The following is an 18,613-nucleotide window of genomic DNA, read 5'->3' on the forward strand; positions in this document are numbered from 1 at the left end:
TCAATGTGTCATCAGACGTTTTCAGAGCAAAGGAAACATGTGTTATTTATCTTGAGATGCCCAAGCAATGCATGGTTTCATAAGATAAGTGTGGCTATTAAACTGAGGCAAAATCATGAAACATCCCCAATTACACAGCTGGTACATGAAACATAAGCAACAATCAAATTATCAATTTCTTTTATTCATATGCCTATAGTATATCGCACATTGAACAGTGTTCACATGATGGTTCCTGATGCAGTATGCAATTTCATCCTATTCTTCAATACTCATAACAGAGTGTGATAACTGTTCGCTTGACAGTACCTACGGATTATGTTCACCAGTTCAGATAACTTCCTTTCCCTCAATCCTCCTTTTCTTTCTATATTGCCATGGATGAACAGGAACCAGGATGAGGGGATACCAGTTGGACTCTATCTCTGCTGCATTGTGTTAGTAGAATTGTGAACTTTCCATTTGGTGTTTGGGTCCACATTTAAAGACAATAAGTCCCATTTATCATTCCTTTCAAGTGTTTACAAGAATTTCCTGAATGTCCTGGAAGAATTACACTCCAGCTTGGCATTGGTTGGTCTTCTCACATTAGCCAGACCAGCCTTTGTGTGTCCCAGTACCATTTGGCATACAATTTCTCGGTCGGCCTCCATTGAAATAACAGGACCCTCATCATCGCTGTCTGCAAATCACCTCTGATATCTGAAGGGGTGCAGCCTCTGTTTAGGACTCCCTTGTCTGGTCCTTCCAGACTGTCAACCTGGAGTACTCATCCAGGGATCTCAAGCAGGACTTCAGTTTCTGCAGCATTATGTAAAAAGATTTTAGCGATCAAAAAGAATTGTTGCCACATGTACTTACAGATAGAAGGCAGCAAAATCACTTAAGTTGTCATATGTGAGTCTTGTTATATGCTAAACATTTAAGATAATCACATCTCAAATCTCAACCAGACAAACCAGTGACTAATGTTATGAACTCGGTCCAGACAAACCGATGATAACTATTATGGACAATATCCCACATCACTGTGGTATGATTACATGTGATCAATGAGCCTACTCAATCACAACCTTATCTATTAATGAGGCTTGGAATGCTGGGAATCTTTTAAAGAGATGTCATTTAGTGATTGTTTCAACTCATCAACATGGAAAAATATATATTCACAATCCTTGTCATATAGCCAAACTATTGCTGGATGCAGTGTTAAATAAATGATTTGGCTTTAACACTGCTTTGAACAGTATTCCAGATATATCACCGCATGTTAGTTTGATGTGGGAAGAAAGTCCTAAGTGATGCAGGTCTTTGATGAATCCCACGAGTATGTGTATAATGCTGACAAACCTAGCAACATAATCGGGGAGAACCAGGATTTGAACCCATGACTATAGGTTTCTGCTAAGCCCAAGAGATGCAACTCTGCACAGAAAATTGTAGTGCCTTAGATAATAGGACATCCGTGCCTACAGCGATAAGGAACAAACTGAAGACATATTTGCAAAATAACCATATGAACCAAACAGAATAATTTCAAAATATTTACCACTCACTGTTGCTCTTCTATGGTCTTTCTTTGCATTGATGCTGCATGGATGACTGTCTCTTTTATTCATCCGGACATTCTACAAACATAAGTAGCATTCACATCACAGAAATGTCCAAACTGTACATGTTGTACATTTGATTCAAATGAAAAAACCCCGGTTGTGATTCCGACTTAGAACTACACCAATCATAATAATTCATGTCAAACATTCAGAGATGACATTTATCCCCATATTTAACAAATGTTAAAACAATATTTTGACAACAAAGTCAGGGTCATTCAACACATACATTACATAGGAAATAACTTGTTCGACAATGCAGAGAGATCCTCACCGAGGTGAATATCATTCCATGAATTATAGCCACATTTTCTTGAAATGCAGATTAATGCAATGCAGTATTTACTTTTATTTCTAGGCTATTTGTTTGGCTTTTCCATGGCACTGTTTTGACAGAGATCTAACCTTGATATGACACTTTGTTCAGAAATGATATAAATAAGAGAATACTTTATTATTCCAGAGAAAATTTGGGTTACATAGTAAAAGCACAGAGAAACAAGTATAAGATTCATGATTTAAGTTAAATACACTCGACCCGTGAAGATTCCGGGGTAGACTAGGTCTTCAGCAACCCATGCTTGCCGTAAAAGGCCATTATGCTTGTCGTAAAAGGCGACTAACGGGATCGGGTGGTCAGACTCTCTGACTTGGTTGATGCATGTCATTGATCTAAATTCCGTGGCTCGATGCTCATGATATGAATCACTGGGTTGTCTGGTCCAGACTCGATTATTTACAGACCGCCGTCATATAGCTGAGTGCGGCGTTAAACAACAAACCAACCTAAATACACTCATACATACACACACAAACACAACATCCAAACACCAGGGTTAGAAATTGGCACTAGTCATTTTGACATTTTAAAGGTTTTGCTATATGCTATCATTTTAGGACTAGTGGACTGAAAGTGTTAGTTTCTAACGCTGCAAACACTAATCAACTAATGAATTGAGTGGTCAGACTAGGTTGTCATCATACTCTGAGGGCATGGATCTTTGCTGAAAATAACAATCACTAGATTGCCTGGTCCATGTTCAATTATTTACAGGCTGCCATCACAGAGCTGGACTATTGTGAGTGTGATGTTTCACATTACATTGAAATATACCATGATGAATACATGTAGTTTGTATTTATCACAAACAAAAATACTCACTCAATACTTGGTATCCTCCCTGAGGATGTCTGTGAACCTCCCCACAAACCCTGAACATGCTGAAACAGAAAACAACTAACTTGTCTTTATCCTTTCAATGTTTCAGTGTGAATTTGTTAAAGATTGATAAGCTGTCATTATTCATTGTAATCCATATCTCACTTTCAGGTGGTTCAGGTGGCAACACATGATTGGAATTGAATGCCACGTTTTGTTTGACATGCACTTTGCCAGATTTATACCCTTGGTAACTAACCCTCATCATCAAATCCCAGCGTTATGTTGAGAATAAGGACACGACCCTTAAAAGTCCTGCACCTGTAGCTCTTATGCAATCCCAAATAGAAATATCATGTCACAACAAACACTTGATCATAATAATAACAAAGGGTTTCCGAAAACAACAAAACTAAAAGGGCCCTTGACGTTTACAGTAGTAACATGGAGATCAGGAAAATATCTAAATCAATCCATTCCATAAGATCTCTGTATAGAAATCATGGAACATTATGTCTCGAAGCCCTGCTACGTACCTGGCATCTGCAAGCTGCTCTTCCTTCCTTCGGCTGTCAATCGAGTTTTCGAAATACTTGACATCCTCGTTGTGGATGGCTCAGGTGGATTTCGACCGGGATTTCCGAGTTAGAGGTGATTGAGAACAATGTATCGATACACGAGGTAAGCATATCGCAATCAAGCATCACGGTGTACATCGATTACACGAGGTTTGAGTGTTTGTTTACATTTGTGTTCCAAAATGGCGCCCTCGGCCATACAGGGAATTATGGGTAGACTTGCTTGTCCCGGAATAACACGAGTTGGTCACGAATGACGAGCGGTCATTTCTGCAGCAGTTACGGAAAGAGACGAGGTTGGCCGATTACAGTTCATACAGGCCTTATTAGGAGCCGCGGGGATTTCGACAGTGTGTATTTGGAAGTATACCTATGTGGTGTATGGAATATGCGTTTGCCTACCATGCCAGGCAGTGTGACAAGGGATATCCCAGCGGATGTAATATTCCTACAGCAGAAATGTTTCACAACCTCGATTGCAGGGAGCTGAAGATGTGACATATTCAGACAGAGACCATAATACATAGACTGTTATATGGTCTCTGATTCAGGTAAGGAATATGTTAATAATATTGATCACGTATTAAAGTTATTTATCTTCTGTAAGCCACTTATTCTGTTTTATATATTTTAGTAAATGTGTGATTTAATTTTTGTAGGATAAGCAATCTACCTAACTTATGTTAATCCTTGCTAATGTATATGATGTAGAAATATGTTTGCTTATTTATATTCCTTTATCTAGATACTCTATAGTGACTCATTTTTTTAGTTCATACCGTACCGACTAAACTTACTTTTGCAGGTGTGAATAATCAAGAACAAATTAAATGACAGGAGTTTTGCAACAGTGAACATTGTGAAGTGGAAGATAAGACATTTGAAAGGTATGGATATTTTCACTTGAACTTGTTGAAGAATACCGTGATGACAACTTTATCATGTTGGGAATTTTGGCGGTGGGGTAGCCTAGTGGTTGAAGTGCTGAAGACCAAGGTTCGATTCTTGTCATGGGTACAATGTGTGAAGTCTATGTCAGGTGTCCCTTGCTGTGGTATTGCTAAAAACAGCGTAAAACCATACCCACTCATTTGGGGATTCCGGGTTGGACTTGGTCCCCATCAACCTATGCTAGTTGTAAGAGAGGGTTATACTATAAAGGGAAATAGTACCTCGCCTACTATTGCCTGGTGAAAACAGCACCTTGTTATTTTTTTTACCTTGGGTCTGAATATGCCCGAATACATGAAATTAAACTTGCATGGTCACTTGTAAACACAAATAACTGAGAAATGTTCAAAAAGGTTTACATTAAAAACTAACATCTACTTGCCGACTCTGATTGGGAGGTGCAACTAAACTTATCATTGAAAGATCACATGCTTTGAAGTTTTAAGTAGCTTTACTCAGATTAGCTCAATGTCAAGCTGAACCTGAGTCTGGCGAAAATGTCAAGAAACTGGACAACAGGTATACTATATATGTCATATTTATTTTCGTAAGTAGGAAATAAATAGTAATTTTAAAGAAATTTCATTTATATATATTTCGGCCAGGAATCAACATGTCTCTCCAGATAACAGACAACAATTAGTAGCCTTTTTTGCCAAATCAAGGTGCTGTTTTCGTTGGAGAAATCAGTGACATTTTGCTGAGGTGCCATTTTAGCCTCACCCATAAGAGATAACCTAATAGATCAGGTGATCAGGCTCAGTGACCTGGTTCATGGCATCTGACAGTGACCATCTAACAGTGTGGATTGATGTTCACAATATCAATCACTGGATTGTGTAGAATTTTGGGCCTACCTTTAGAATCTATCGTCTCCACACACTATGTTGTTGCATGAGTTTAAATTATTTGTTTACTAAATATTGTTTTAAACATTTATATGTGAACTGGATGGGTAAACAAGCAAAAACTTATTTGAATACCGCTCCAGAATTAGAAAACAATATGATATGACAAAAGTACAGTCAAGGAATACAATTATATACATGTTCTTATTATAGAAACTACGTTGTCGGCGCTGTCAGGTCGCATTTTTAGTAGTAATAGTGTATTGCAATATACGGCAAGGAATAGTATTATAAATTTAAGATGCTATGTACAATCACAAAACCTATTGGATAGCTGAATGTAGTCTTCTACTGATTTAAGAATTTCTAAGTTTATTTTTGACGTCCTTTCAGGATTACCTAATAGAATTGAATTTAGATCATATCCCTTAACATAATAGTACATATTCTGTCTTAAATCATTGTAATTTGGACATATGAGAAAGAAGTGAAGTGCATCTTCAGTGTGATGGCCACAGCTACATGCAGAATTATCTTATAAATATTGCCTGCGGATGCACATTTTATAACAAGTGCTTGTTTATTTTCTATATACTTTTATTTCATTTTTTACTTATTACAGTGGTTAAAATGATTATAAATATAAATTGAAACTAATAATGTGCAATAAGCGGGTTATAGCTGAAACGACACCTTAGCAAAACAGCACTGACTGGCGAAATACTCGCCGAAAGCGAAAACGGCGATTATTACTTGACGAAAATGACACCATATTTTTTTTTTACCTTGGTAAAATAAATGAAATTAAACTAGGATTGATAACTTGCAAAGACCAATAATTGTGAAATGTTAAAACAAGTTTACAATAGAAATTAGCCTCTACTCCAACTTATCCTATACCCGACTCAATTTATTGTGATAACATGCTTTGAAGTAAAATATATGGAATTAAACACACATCGTCTCATACAAACACAAATGCATGTAGTTGTTAAACGTTGAAACAAGTTTACCTTCGAAATTAGTCCCCTACTCCAATTTACTCACTGACTCTGATTGGCAGAAACAGCTCACTTGTTGTGAATGTATTTTTCACTTTAAAGTTTAAAGTACTCAATGTCAAGCTGAAACTGTATCTAAGAATCCTAACATGGTGCAATTTTTCACAATGGCCTTTCGATGTGTCATTTGAACATGTTGAAAGGTTTTACAAGGGATATTTGTAACCCAATACTCGATTATTTACATATAGCCGGAATATTGCTTGAGTGCGGCATAAAACAGCAAACCAAATCATAAGTGTGGGATGAATGATTTGAAATTAGCAAGTTTAATATGACCTTCAATCACTACAACCTGATCTGAGTCTTGTCAAAGATATGACTTTGATTCAGTGAAAATTTGCATCATGATAGTTTCAACTGTAGATACAGTTAATCTGTTTTTTGTACAGTTTCTGTTTATTCAATATATATTTTGTTCAAATAAGCTTTGCCTCTTCGCCAACCCTATTCCTCTTTTGGAATAAATAGTGTCTAATAATTCAAACACCATCACCATCATCCTAGTGAACACAACAAAGAAATGCACATCAAAAACGTCATTATTATTATTTCTGATCTCTGATAAATTAGAAAAAAACTGTTATCCAGCAAGATACATTTCCTTGGTTACTTACTTACTTACTTTGTAGATTTAACGTGCGCTTTCCGACTGATGCGTATTTCGCACACGGGCCCGGCCAGGCCATTTAATGTGTTTCCGAAAGGGGCGAAAGTGGTGTGTGCAACCCAAGAGGGGGCTTTAGGGGTTGCTTATATAGAATTTGGGAATTTTGAGATTTGGAATAGATGCCGATGGGGTAAGGGAGGAGAACTAAGGGAGCTGGGTATGGTGGATTTTTGTGTGTTTATGTAATTTTGATTTGGTGGATTATAGTGTTTTTAGATGCGTTTTATTAGTTCCGTTTTGATTAAGAATACGCCTAAGGCCTTGAAGTTTTCTAGTTTATTTTGTGGGTTTAGTATTGCTTCTAGAGTGAGAGCCTGGTTTAGATTGAGGGTGGTTTGTAATGCGGTTCGATGTGTTAGGTAGTGTGTGCAGTAGATGAGTGCGTGTTCTGGGGTTTCTAGTTGTTTGCAGTGTGGGCAGTTACCTGTAGTATGTTTTTTTATTTTTTTTAGGTGGTTATTTAGGTTGGTGTGTCCTGTTTGGAGTTTAGTGATTACTCTGTCGATTTTTTTTGATGGATGGTGAATTTTTGGTTTGGTTAGTGGTTTGCTGAGTACTTTTTTGATTTGGCTATTTGAGTTTAGATATAGGTTATGCCATTTTTTGGTGATTTTTTGCTTATTTACACTTTTAATTTCTGATTTTGAGATGGGTAAGTTTAAGCTTATTTCTGGGATTTTGAGGGATAGTTTAGCTGCCTTATCGGCGTTTTCATTACCGTATATTCCTACGTGGGCGGGTATCCACAAGAAAGTTATTTGTTTGCCTGCGTTAGTTAGGTCGTTGGAGCTTTTAAGTATTAGATTTATTAATTTAGGTCGGTTTTTGGTATTTTTGTTTTTGAGGGCTTGCAGTCCACTTAGGGAGTCGGTAAGTATTAGGATTTTATTGTGGTTTTTGGATTCTTGACTATGGAGGGCTGAGGCCATGCCCATTAGTTCTGCCGTGAATATTGATTGGTTGTTTGGGAGTCGGAAGGATTGTGTAGTTTTAGTTGGTTGTGTGGTATGGACTCCGAAACCTGTGTGTTTGGAGGTCGGATCTGAAGATCCGTCCGTGTAAATGTGACACCAATTTGGCCAATTTTCGTGTATGTATGCTAGTGTGGTGGTTTTAGCTATGTTTCGGTCGGTTTGTTTATTTATTTGGCTAGCTAGTGTTGTGTCTATTTTGGGTATTTTAAGTTTAGGGGTGAAGATATTTGATTGTTTGCAGTTTTGTTTAAGATTTTTAATTTGGTGTTCATTTAGGTAGTTTGTTATTCTTTGAGATATTGGGGTAAGTAAGGGGTGTTTACGAGCTAGAGCTTGGTTTTTGGGGCTGATATTTTGGTTTATTAGGTTTTGGATGAGAGGGTTTGATTGGGATGCGGCCCAGAAATTTAAGCTTAGCTGTTCCCTGCGTAGACTTAGTGGCATTTCTCCTGTTAAGGCCTGGAGTGAAGTGTAGGAGGTGCCATGTTGGGTGCGTGTAATTAGTTTGAGAGCCTGATATTGTATTGAGTCAAGTTTTTTAGATAGAAAGTTGTTTAGGGTGTTGTATATGGCGCAGCCGTAGTCTAGTTTTGATCTAATTAGTGATATGTAGAGTGAGAGGAGGGTATCTTTGGAGGCTCCCCAGTTTGAGCCAGTGAGGCATCTTAGGGTGTTTAGGTCTTTACTGCATTTAGTTGTTAGGTTTTGGATGTGAGCATCCCAGGTGAGATGTTGATCGAAGATAAGTCCTAAGAATTTGGTTTGTTTTTGAAATTTGATTGTTTGGTTGTTTAGCTGGAGAATTGGGGAGGCGGGTTTCATGTTTTTATGTTTGAATACTATTCCTGTTGTTTTTTCTGAGTTAAGGGAGAAGCCCCATTTGTCAGCCCATTGTTGTATTTTATTAAGAGATTTTTGGAGTAAATTTTGGGCCATATTAATACTTTTTGTGCGGATCCAGAGGGCTCCATCATCCGCGAATTTGGATGTGTTTACTTTAGGGGATAGGCCCTCGAAGAGATCGTTTATCATTATATTAAAGAGTGTGGGGCTGAGGATACTGCCCTGGGGAGTGCCATTTTCTAGGGGACACTGGTCCGATAGAGTATGGTCTATCCCCACTGTTATTTTACGTTCGTTTAGAAAGTCCTGAATGTAGTTTATTATTTGTCCTTTTAGTCCTATTTTTTTAAGTTTTTGTATTAGCCCGTTGTGCCAAACCATGTCGAATGCTTTGGAGAAATCCAGAAAGATGCCTGTTGTGTATTGTTTGTTGAGTTGTCCCGTCTTTATGTCCTGTTCTAGTCGGGCGAGATTATCTAAGGTTGAGCGGCCAGGAGTGAAACCGCTTTGATCTGTGTTTATGATGTTATTTTGAGTTAAGTAGTGTTGTAGTCTATTTTTGGCCATAGATTCCATTACTTTACATAGGTTTGAGGTTAGGGATATTGGTCTATAAGAATTTGCCTGGTTAGTTGGTTTATCGGGTTTAGGGATAGGGATGACTAGTGCCTGTTTCCAGGGAGTTGGTACCTGTCCGTTTTGATAGATTAGGTTATATAGTTTAAGTAGTGCCTGGAGTAGGTTGGGGGGGAGTTTTTTGATTATTTGGTAGGATGTTAGGTCTAGTCCTGGGGCAGTTCCCTTTTTCCTATTTTGGAGTACGTACTGGAGTTCTTCCATTGAGTAAGGTTGGTTTATTTCGAGGTTATCATTATTTGGTACTTTAGTAGGTTTGGCTTCTGCTTTAAGTTTTTGTTGGAATTTTTCGCTGAAGTTATTGTTGCTGCTTATGGCCGAGAAGTGGTTTGCTAGGTTATTTGCCTTTTCGGTAGGGTTGGTTGAATTGTTTATGTTGGGTGTTTTTTTGTGACGTTTTAAGCCTCTAATGGCGTGGATTTTTCGCCAGACTGTTCTGGCATCTGTGCGATTATTTACTCCTTCACAAAATAATTTCCAATCTTTGGTTTTAGCTATTTTGACTAGTTTTTGGACCTTGTGGTTTAGTTCGTGAGCTACCGTTATATGGTTATGGTCGCGTTTGGCTCTATTGAAGGCTGTTTTACGTTTGCGTCTAGTTTGTTCTATTTCCTCGTTCCACCATGGTACCGAGGGTTTGCCTACGTTATTTGTTTTATAAGGTATTGATGCTTTGGCTGCGTTAATTATGTAGTCTGTTAGGTTTTTGCAGTAGATTTCTGGGTCCTTATTTTCTAGTTTGGTTAGGTTGGCTTGGTTGCAGATATCCTGAAATTTGTCCCAGTTAGCTTGGTTATAGTTGAATTTTGGTTCTAGGTTTTCTGTTTGGGTAGGAACGTTTGTATTGCCTATGGTAATGTTTATAGGGAAGTGGTCACTACCTAGTGGGGCGTCGTGAACTTCCCATTGAGTGCTTTGGGCCAGATCTGGGGTGCATATGGTTAGGTCGATAGCCGACATTTTATGGTTTTTCTTATCGTATCTAGTTGGTTGGTTATTGTTTAGGAGTACAAGGTTATTTGTTTCTATCCATTCAGAGATTAGTTTGCCATGATTATCTATTTTTTCATCTATGCTCCAGGTGGGGTGGTGAGCGTTAAAGTCTCCTAGGAATATAGTTGATTTATTGCTTATTTGCAGTAATTTGTTTAGGTCCTCAGCTTGAATTTTTTGTTCTGCCCAGTGGTATACGTTAATGATGTTTATTTTTTGGTTTTTGAGAGTTATTTGGATGCCGTTTGCTTCTAGGTTTGGTGTGTTTATTTTGATTTCTTCATAGTTAATGTCTTCTCTGATTAGTATTATTAATCCTCCTGCGGCTCTAGCGGTTTTAGGTTTGGCTCGGTCTGTTCTAACTGAGTTGTAGTTTGGTAGAGTAAATTTAGATTTTTTTGAGAATTTGGTTTCTTGGATACAGGCAATGTGCGGACCCTTATCTTGTTTAAATTTTGCTTTTAGTTCGTGGCCGTGGGAATTTAGTCCATTGGCATTCCACTGAAATATGTTTAGGCCTTCCATTATTTGGGCTTTTAGTGTTTGGAGGTTAGGTTTTGATTTAGGCTAGGGGTTTTTACTTGGTTGAGGTAGGGCTAACTAATTCGAGGCCTATGCTGAAGAATTCGAAGGTAAGGGTTGTCAGTTTAAGCTTATTTGCTACGGTATAGAAAGCTTTAGTGCTAGCGTTTGGGTTTATTTCCTTTAGCATGTATGCGAGAAGGATGGTTAAGTTGTTTAGTTTGTTGTTTGACATTTGCTGAGGCCTGTGTTTAAAGGTTTTGGTTTTTTGGGGGGTTGAGAGAGTTATTTCGTTTATGTCTTCCTCGGTTGTGCATTCATATTCTTCTGTGTTGTTAAGTTTAGTTTCCTCACATTCCATGGGGGTGGTTTGCGTGCGTGCTTGTGTTTGTGGTCTGGATGTGGTTTCCTTACTGTCTAGGTTTTCGGGTTGTGATTGCTTGGGATCGGTTGTTGTTGCCATAGCGGCTGTGGTTTGTATGGTGCCGGGTTGGGTTGTGGCGGGCGTATTGTTGCTTGTTTTGCGTGCAGGTGTGGATGTTGTGAATGTGCTAGTGGAGGGTTGTGGGATGGACGTGTGGTGGATGTGTGTTTTGGGTGCTGGATGTACTCTTTGCAGGATGCCATCCCATGCCGAGTTTAAGTGTGGGGTGTTGTTTGGTTGTGGTGTGGGTAGCAGAGGTTGTTTTGTATGCTGTGCTTGTCTTTTTGTTTGGAGTTTGGCCGTGTCGATATTGATGTGTTTGTTGGCCTGTTGTGTGAGGGTGTGTCTATGAGGGCAGTGGTTGGATAGTGAGGAATGTTGTATGCTTTTACAGTGTATGCACCAGGGTGTGCATGTCCCTGGGCAGTCAGTTTGGGCGCATTTCCTGCATTTAGTTTTTTGGAATTTACATTCATTGGCTGTGTGGTTGTATTGGAGACAGTTAGAGCATTGTTTAACTTGTTTTATGTATGGTTTGACTTCTAATTTAGTGGTTGCTCCGAAGGAGATAAATTTAGGTGCTTCTGGATATTTAGCTGATTTTTGGAAATTGATTATGACTATTGGTGTGTTTGAGATTTTACCGTTTCTATTTGAAGTTATTCTTCGGGTGCTAGTTATTTTAGGTTGGGGGTACATATCTTGGTTATCGTTAGCGTCTTGTGCGTACATGTCTAAGTCTTCGTTGTTTTCTTTAGGATTTACTCTGATTACGCCCCTAGTGAATAGCTGCCAGTTTGGGGTTTGATGAGTTACTGTGTATTGGAAGATTTGGGTGATTTTTTTGGCTGCGTTGAGGGAGTCCTGGTCTGGGAAAATTATTTGGAAACCTTTGTTAGCCTCTTTAATTTTGTCGAAGTGAATTTTGTGCTGTTTGAACCAGATTCCTACTTTATTGGCTGTGAGACATTTAGAAAGGACGTTTATGGGGCCTGTAGCGCAAAAGTAAAGGGCGAATGTGGTGATGATGGATGCGGGCGACATGTTTGGTGGTGGTTGTGTGTTGGAACTGTCCAGCTTCCTTTTTTTGGTGTTTGTTGTGGGGATCGGCGATACGGCTGTTTTGGTGGGTGAAGCTACTGGTGATTTGGAGCCGAAACCGTCAGGTATGAGTGGGATGGATGTCCTCCCGGAAGTGTTGTGGGCTTCCGAAGGTGTGGGTGATTCTGTTTGGTGGATGTCTGCCTGGGTAGTGTTGCGGGAGTCGGACATGTTTTGCGGCTAGTGGGGTGAGGTGAGTGGATGTGGTGAGTGGGTTTGTGTGGAGTGAGTTGGTAGTGAGAGTGTGTTTTTAGGGAGTAGGTGGTGGGTACTGGTTGAGCAGGTTTGTTGAGATGTGTTTAGGTTTTTGAGATTGTTATTTAGGGGTTGTGGATTATCCTATTGTTTACCTATGAGGATTTTTAGTGTTTTTGTGGATTTGCGGGCTTGGGTGTGAGTAGATTTAAGAGAGAATGTGGGTGTGTGTTTTGATAATTACCTCCTCTGCTGGCTATCAGTGAAACTGTGCTGGCTTGGGAGGCTTTGCTGGGTAAGGTTGGCTTGGTGGCTGGTTGGCTTGGGTGGCTTGGTAGGCTGGAGAGGTGTTGCTAGCTTGGAGTACAAACTGCGACTGATTTCCTTGGTCCCAAGAAGCATGTTACATAGTAAACTGACTCGATAATTAAATAGCAGTTGTAAAGGCACAACTGACTAAGCCGTCACTACTCAATTAAGTAATTAACAGACAATTCAAATACTAATACCCACCCGACACTAATTGCCCTGTTAATCCCTAGTCCACAATGAGTTGACATTTGAGTTCATTTTGCTAATTAGCTGTTTTTAGAGTAGCAAGGTAATAAACATCAAAGGTGGGGCAGGCTTTGATCATGTGTTCTGTAGAAGAGATGATGTCACTTGTTTTATGTTTATTTAGGATTAGCTACATCCCTTGATGCTACCAAGGCAGCCCTTGAGATTATCAGACAGTTTGGCTAGACAGAAACTGATGTCTCCCTTGTGTGTCAGACACAGACTTTGACCACTCTGTGCAGATGCATATCAATGCATAAAGAACATTGGGTAGATGATTCAACAATGCCACACAAGTCAAAGTTGGGTTTCACTGTATTTAGAAACAGACGATGGATCCAAAACTTTATAACAGTAATTATGATTAATTTAAACTTTGCCAGGCCAATATTTTGGCAGATTTGCATGTTATTGTTAATCTTCATTTAGTTAATTTTCAAAAAAGATAGGATGAATGATAAAATATGATAATGAGTCATGAATATTTGAATTCAGATCAGAACAAACAGGGAGGGTCACCCCAAAATGTGAGAGTCTCAAGGGGAGACTTTTGACAAAACGGACAATAAAATATAAAGTGCTTTGCATTTTCTTTCAGGGAGGGTTGTGTCAAAAATGAATGAGAACATACCGGTAATACATGACCGGCCCCTTTAATGTAATATACATAGTTTTTAGTTGATGGTTCAGGTTGTACTTTTCAGTTGAATTTCTTATCACTGTCTATGATGGACTACCAATTAACGGTAGATATTTAATATCCATAATAACTTAGATAAATGCTTCTACAGTCTCATCCTAATTTGTCAAAATTTGAATTTCAATATAGCTTCCATTAATGAATTAATGAATTTGGTGAGAATATCTATTGTCTGAATTCCTAATATACTTTCTTTTGTATTTGGTGTGCAAGGGTAGCCTAGTGGGTGAAACAGTCTCTGAAACCCGGGTTCAATTCACCACATGGGTACAATGTGTGAAGCCCATAGCTGGAATATTGCTAACAAGCTGCATGAAAATATACCAACTCACTCGCTCATTATGTTGTATTTTGAGATCACTTACATGACATGTGTTTTGATAATTATGAATAGTTGCATTTATGTATTTATGTATAAGAACCTATGTAACTTAGTTTTGCATAGTCTTGTTTACCCTTCCTTACATTTTGATGTAATGCAAACACTCAAGCAAAATTCAGGTGAACCTTGTGGTATTGTTTTCGAAGACCGCATACATTTTTGTATTTTCTGAACACTTTTCTGTTTGCAATGGCTTATTCACATGTTCAAAGATTGGTTAAATATCAGTTGCAAGATAAATTGTCAATACCTCACTGTTTGAGAAAACAACTTTAAACATTTGTAAATTTATATGTGTGTGTTTCATTACTTTTGACTAACAAGTTTCTAAAGATGTTATGAAATGTTTCAGGTACCTGGATTTCACAATCTGACACCAGCTACATTTAAGAACATCTTGCTCACACAATTCAGACAAGGGACTCGCCGGAAGATGAACAGTACTCCTGATAACAACCAACAGATTCACCTCAGAAAGTGATGATTCTGAATGAATATTGCCACTAATGTGACTGTAGGTGGTTTTATTATGACACTAATGAAGTCTGAATGAATTTATGCCAAAGCACTGTGACTATGTCCAGGTTGTGTACACCGATGCTGACCATACAAATCTGAATGACTTTTGTGGTTTACTGCAGAAACATAATTGACTTTAGATATTCTTCTTCAATAAAATTCTTCTGAGATTTGACTAATTTGTTTATTTAGAAAATGGCATTGAAGCGTCTGTTCTGTAAGGCCTTGCAAACACCACTGGTTACTTTATGCTAGTTCCTCTAGTAGTATAGGTAATGGGGGTTCTGGACCACTTCCACTGGAGCGGGATTCATATACCTATACTGCTACTACAGGTAGCATGTTTTATGTGTAAATGACTATGCGATTCAACGATAGTCATGAGATTCAGCTAAATTGACCACCACCTGGAGTCTATGATATAAATTTTTATAGGTAATGATGGTTCTGGACCACTTCCACTGGAGCCAGATTCATATACCTATACTGCTACTACAGATGGAATTTTTTATGCCAAAATGATCATGCGATTTAACGATAGTCATGAGTTGTATTAAACGAAACATCAATATTAATTAATAATGAATAAAATTTACTATAGCCCACGAGGATATTGGAAAGGTGTAGGAGCAATAAAAAAATTAGCCACCGCGGCAAAGGTATCTAAAGATGTGGCCAAGGATTGGTTAAAGAAACAAGCGTTGTGGCAAATATATTTACCGGCACCGCGTTATATACCGAAGAAGAAGTTTGATATTTCTACGACGAATGAAGTTCATCAGGCTGACCTCTTGTTTCTTCCCCACGATAAGGTAAAACGCAAAACGTATAAATACGCTTTAACAGTAGTGGATGTGGCTAGTCGATACAAAGTGGCTGAGCCATTAACCTCGAAAGATTCAACAGAAGTAGCTAATGCACTGAGTCGCATATATAAACGCGGACCGCTAAAATGGCCTAAGCTAATTCAAGTAGATCCCGGTCGAGAGTTTATGGGATCGGTAACTAAACTGTTAACAAAGCACAACGTCAAAATCGTCCGTGGTGAAAGAGAGGCCGACCGTAGTCAAGCCATTGTTGAAAGATTTAACCGGACTCTAGCGGAACGTTTGTTTGGCTATCAGTATGGGATCGAAATGAAATCCGAGCGATTGAGATCAACCGAATGGGTGACACGATTATCAGCCGTTGTATCAGCGCTGAATAATGAAGTGACGAGATTAATCTGGAAGAAACCATCCGATGCGATTAAAATGAAATCCGTGACTTCCGAATCTTCAGCACCTAGGAGAGGCAAAGAACAAAAACTTCCGGATAGAGTAAGGGTAAGATATTTATACCAGCCCGGTGAACTCGAAGGAGGCCTACATCGCGCAACCGATCCCATATGGCCCCTTAAGACGTATAACATTAGTCGATTGGTTATGAAAGAAGGAGAGCCTATTCTTTATTATCTTCAAGATGGACAGGGTAGGGTATTTGTACGAGAAGAGTTGTTCATAGTTCCCGACGGTACGGTATTACCACCATAACCATAAGCATAGGTAGTTACACCATCATTATCAATCCATCTCTTTGTATCTAAGGGGGATAATGATGTCTTGTTCATTCTTAATCCATATATCCTATCATCATAACTTCTTAAAGAGTTCATCTCGTGTTTGAACGTTCTACCATTGAATAATGATTCTTTATACTGTTCATGTTTTATATGCTTTTTTACCACATACTTCTTAACACCCTTAGCTTTTCTTATCTCTCCATTATCGGACTTCTTTATAGAATACATCTTAGGTCTTAATCCTACATACTCCGCTATAGGAGTTCCAGCACATTCATCCTTCATCTTACCTAATACCTTTTTATTTACTACGCTGTGCAGTGGATTATCTTTTGGGTAATCGCTCGTGTCGTACATATCTATTTTTTCTGCCATATCTTTATACACATCCTCGGTTTGTATTTCCATCAACAAAGAATCTGTGTCGGTATATAACACCTCGCATCTATCGCCGTATTGCTTCTTAAGTTCGTTGTAATAAAAGTCATACATTAAGTGTTTTGACAAGTCGAGAATACTCATACCGACGTACACCGGTCTGTTGAATTTTATATTACTCTTCTGCATATGCAACGCGGCTAAGTCATTATCGAATATCTTGCTTCTGTTAATAGCCGGACTGGCTATGAGTTTCCTGAGTCTTTCTTCCTCATTAGATCTGACTAATTTAACATCAACACGCCCTATAGATTCTCCATAGTTTTACCGAATACCGAGTTATTCATGAGCTTATACAGATTCTTTTCGAAATCGCTGGTGGCTATCTTTCTTAAATCTGTGTTCAACCTTATATAGGGCTCCATCCAAGGGCTTTGATCGAACTTTAGAACTCTGTGTATTTTCTTTAGTTTCATACCTAATGATAGATATAACTGGAGATTTCTGTAGTGAACTATATATTTTGTCTTATCGATCAAATTTGGTACGAGTTTTTCTACGTTAGCTAACCTACTATTACCCATCAAGGAGCGTTGATATTCCGACATCCAGTCTTTATTAACCATTAATCTTTCGGGAGCTAGCGGATAACTGTTATGATCTTTATTTAACGAACTCGGATATTCTAGGTCAACTTCTAGTATGTACCCTTTATTCTCATCATTATTATTGATATCATTCACATTGACCCATTCAAAACCACCCGTGGGTAAAGGTTGACTCATAGCCCATCCGTACAAACTGTTAGCGTCGAGATATGATATGTGCGTGTTGGGTTTACTCGGATCGTATCCTTCCACTAATTTATTATTAGCCTTAGAATACCTTTTCGCCGCCATCGATATACCCCCTCTTAATCCTTTCTCAATAAACAAGTGCATATCGTAATCTGTGAGTAGTTTTAGTTCTACACCGGTCTTCTTCAACAATGCATCCCACGATAGTCCGGGACTGGAATAGTACCATGCCGGGTCCAAGCCGTATTGTTTTAAACACGTCTTTCTAAATATCTCGAATATATCGGCGAGTAACAGTACATCGGTTTTTAAGTACAGATTGTGATAATCGCCTAAATTCTTACAACCTAATTTATCCCAGACCGTCAGAGCGTGTTCATAATCGGCATCTGTTATTCTAGATTCTGTTAAGTTACTATAGAATGATTCGAGGGGTGGTAATTCAGTTTCTTCGAATCTAGACCAATCATCCATATATTCGTAAGGATATACACCTTTTCTCAGCAGCAAATGACGAGTTATCTTATCTGTATATTGATTTGTTATAGCGAAGTCATCGGGATTGTTCGCTTTAGCTAAATTGTCCAGGGAAGATAACAGAAACTGTACGGAGTCTATGAATCTAAGCCCATTACTTTGCTTTATTCTAGATTTCCCATCCTTGTCCCTATAATGTATAGGTTTAGTCAACGAGAACGATATGTATTTTTCCATATTGTTAGGAATGCACGTTAAACCGCCGTCGGTCTTTGAGATAGCTTGCATAATGAGATGTGAATCATATCCTCTAAGGTTGTGAAACACAACGGGGATGGGTATTGTTTGAGCATTCATTTTTAGTTTCAAGTTACACTCGTTATGCGCGGCTCCCCGATAATTACCCGTGACGTGACAATGATCTCTTACGGAATCCCCATCCAGAGGTTTATTATAAACGTGGCAACTCGTTGACTTCTTGTGGGCCCTCCAATCATCTATCGTCATACGCATGGGTTTCTTACACGATAAATTTTCCCTGATTATTCTCTCTTCATTTTGTAGATATTCTAGGAACTTTCCCGCTGCATCGGGACCTCTGTAAATCACGGGAGTGTTTGTTTTCCCATCATACCTTACAACTATATATCCAAACCCACAAGGAATATGTTCC

General features: G+C 38.6%; 1 protein-coding gene and 1 long non-coding RNA gene across 6 annotated transcripts in view; both read right to left on the reverse strand.

The window, feature by feature from the left end:
• Positions 1 to 18,613, reverse strand: part of LOC139468148 (protein N-terminal asparagine amidohydrolase-like) — a 638,951-nt gene that overhangs the window by 193,951 nt on the left and 426,387 nt on the right. The gene's annotated exons all lie outside the window — the stretch shown is intronic.
• LOC139469165 (uncharacterized) lies at positions 204 to 3,370 on the reverse strand. 3 transcript variants are annotated; one of them, XR_011653712.1, is made up of 4 exons: positions 3,309 to 3,370; positions 2,776 to 2,834; positions 1,557 to 1,628; positions 204 to 801 (listed from the first exon to the last, which is right to left on the reverse strand). It is a non-coding gene; the product is annotated as an uncharacterized lncRNA (long non-coding RNA). The 3 variants fall into 3 exon arrangements; XR_011653710.1 differs by having other exon boundaries at positions 2,776 to 3,334; XR_011653711.1 differs by having other exon boundaries at positions 1,550 to 1,628; positions 2,776 to 3,334.

This window comes from Haliotis cracherodii, unplaced genomic scaffold (assembly GCF_022045235.1).
Source record: "Haliotis cracherodii isolate W230 unplaced genomic scaffold, xgHalCrac1.p SCAF_2, whole genome shotgun sequence".
Classification (NCBI taxonomy): Eukaryota; Metazoa; Mollusca; class Gastropoda; order Lepetellida; family Haliotidae; genus Haliotis; species Haliotis cracherodii.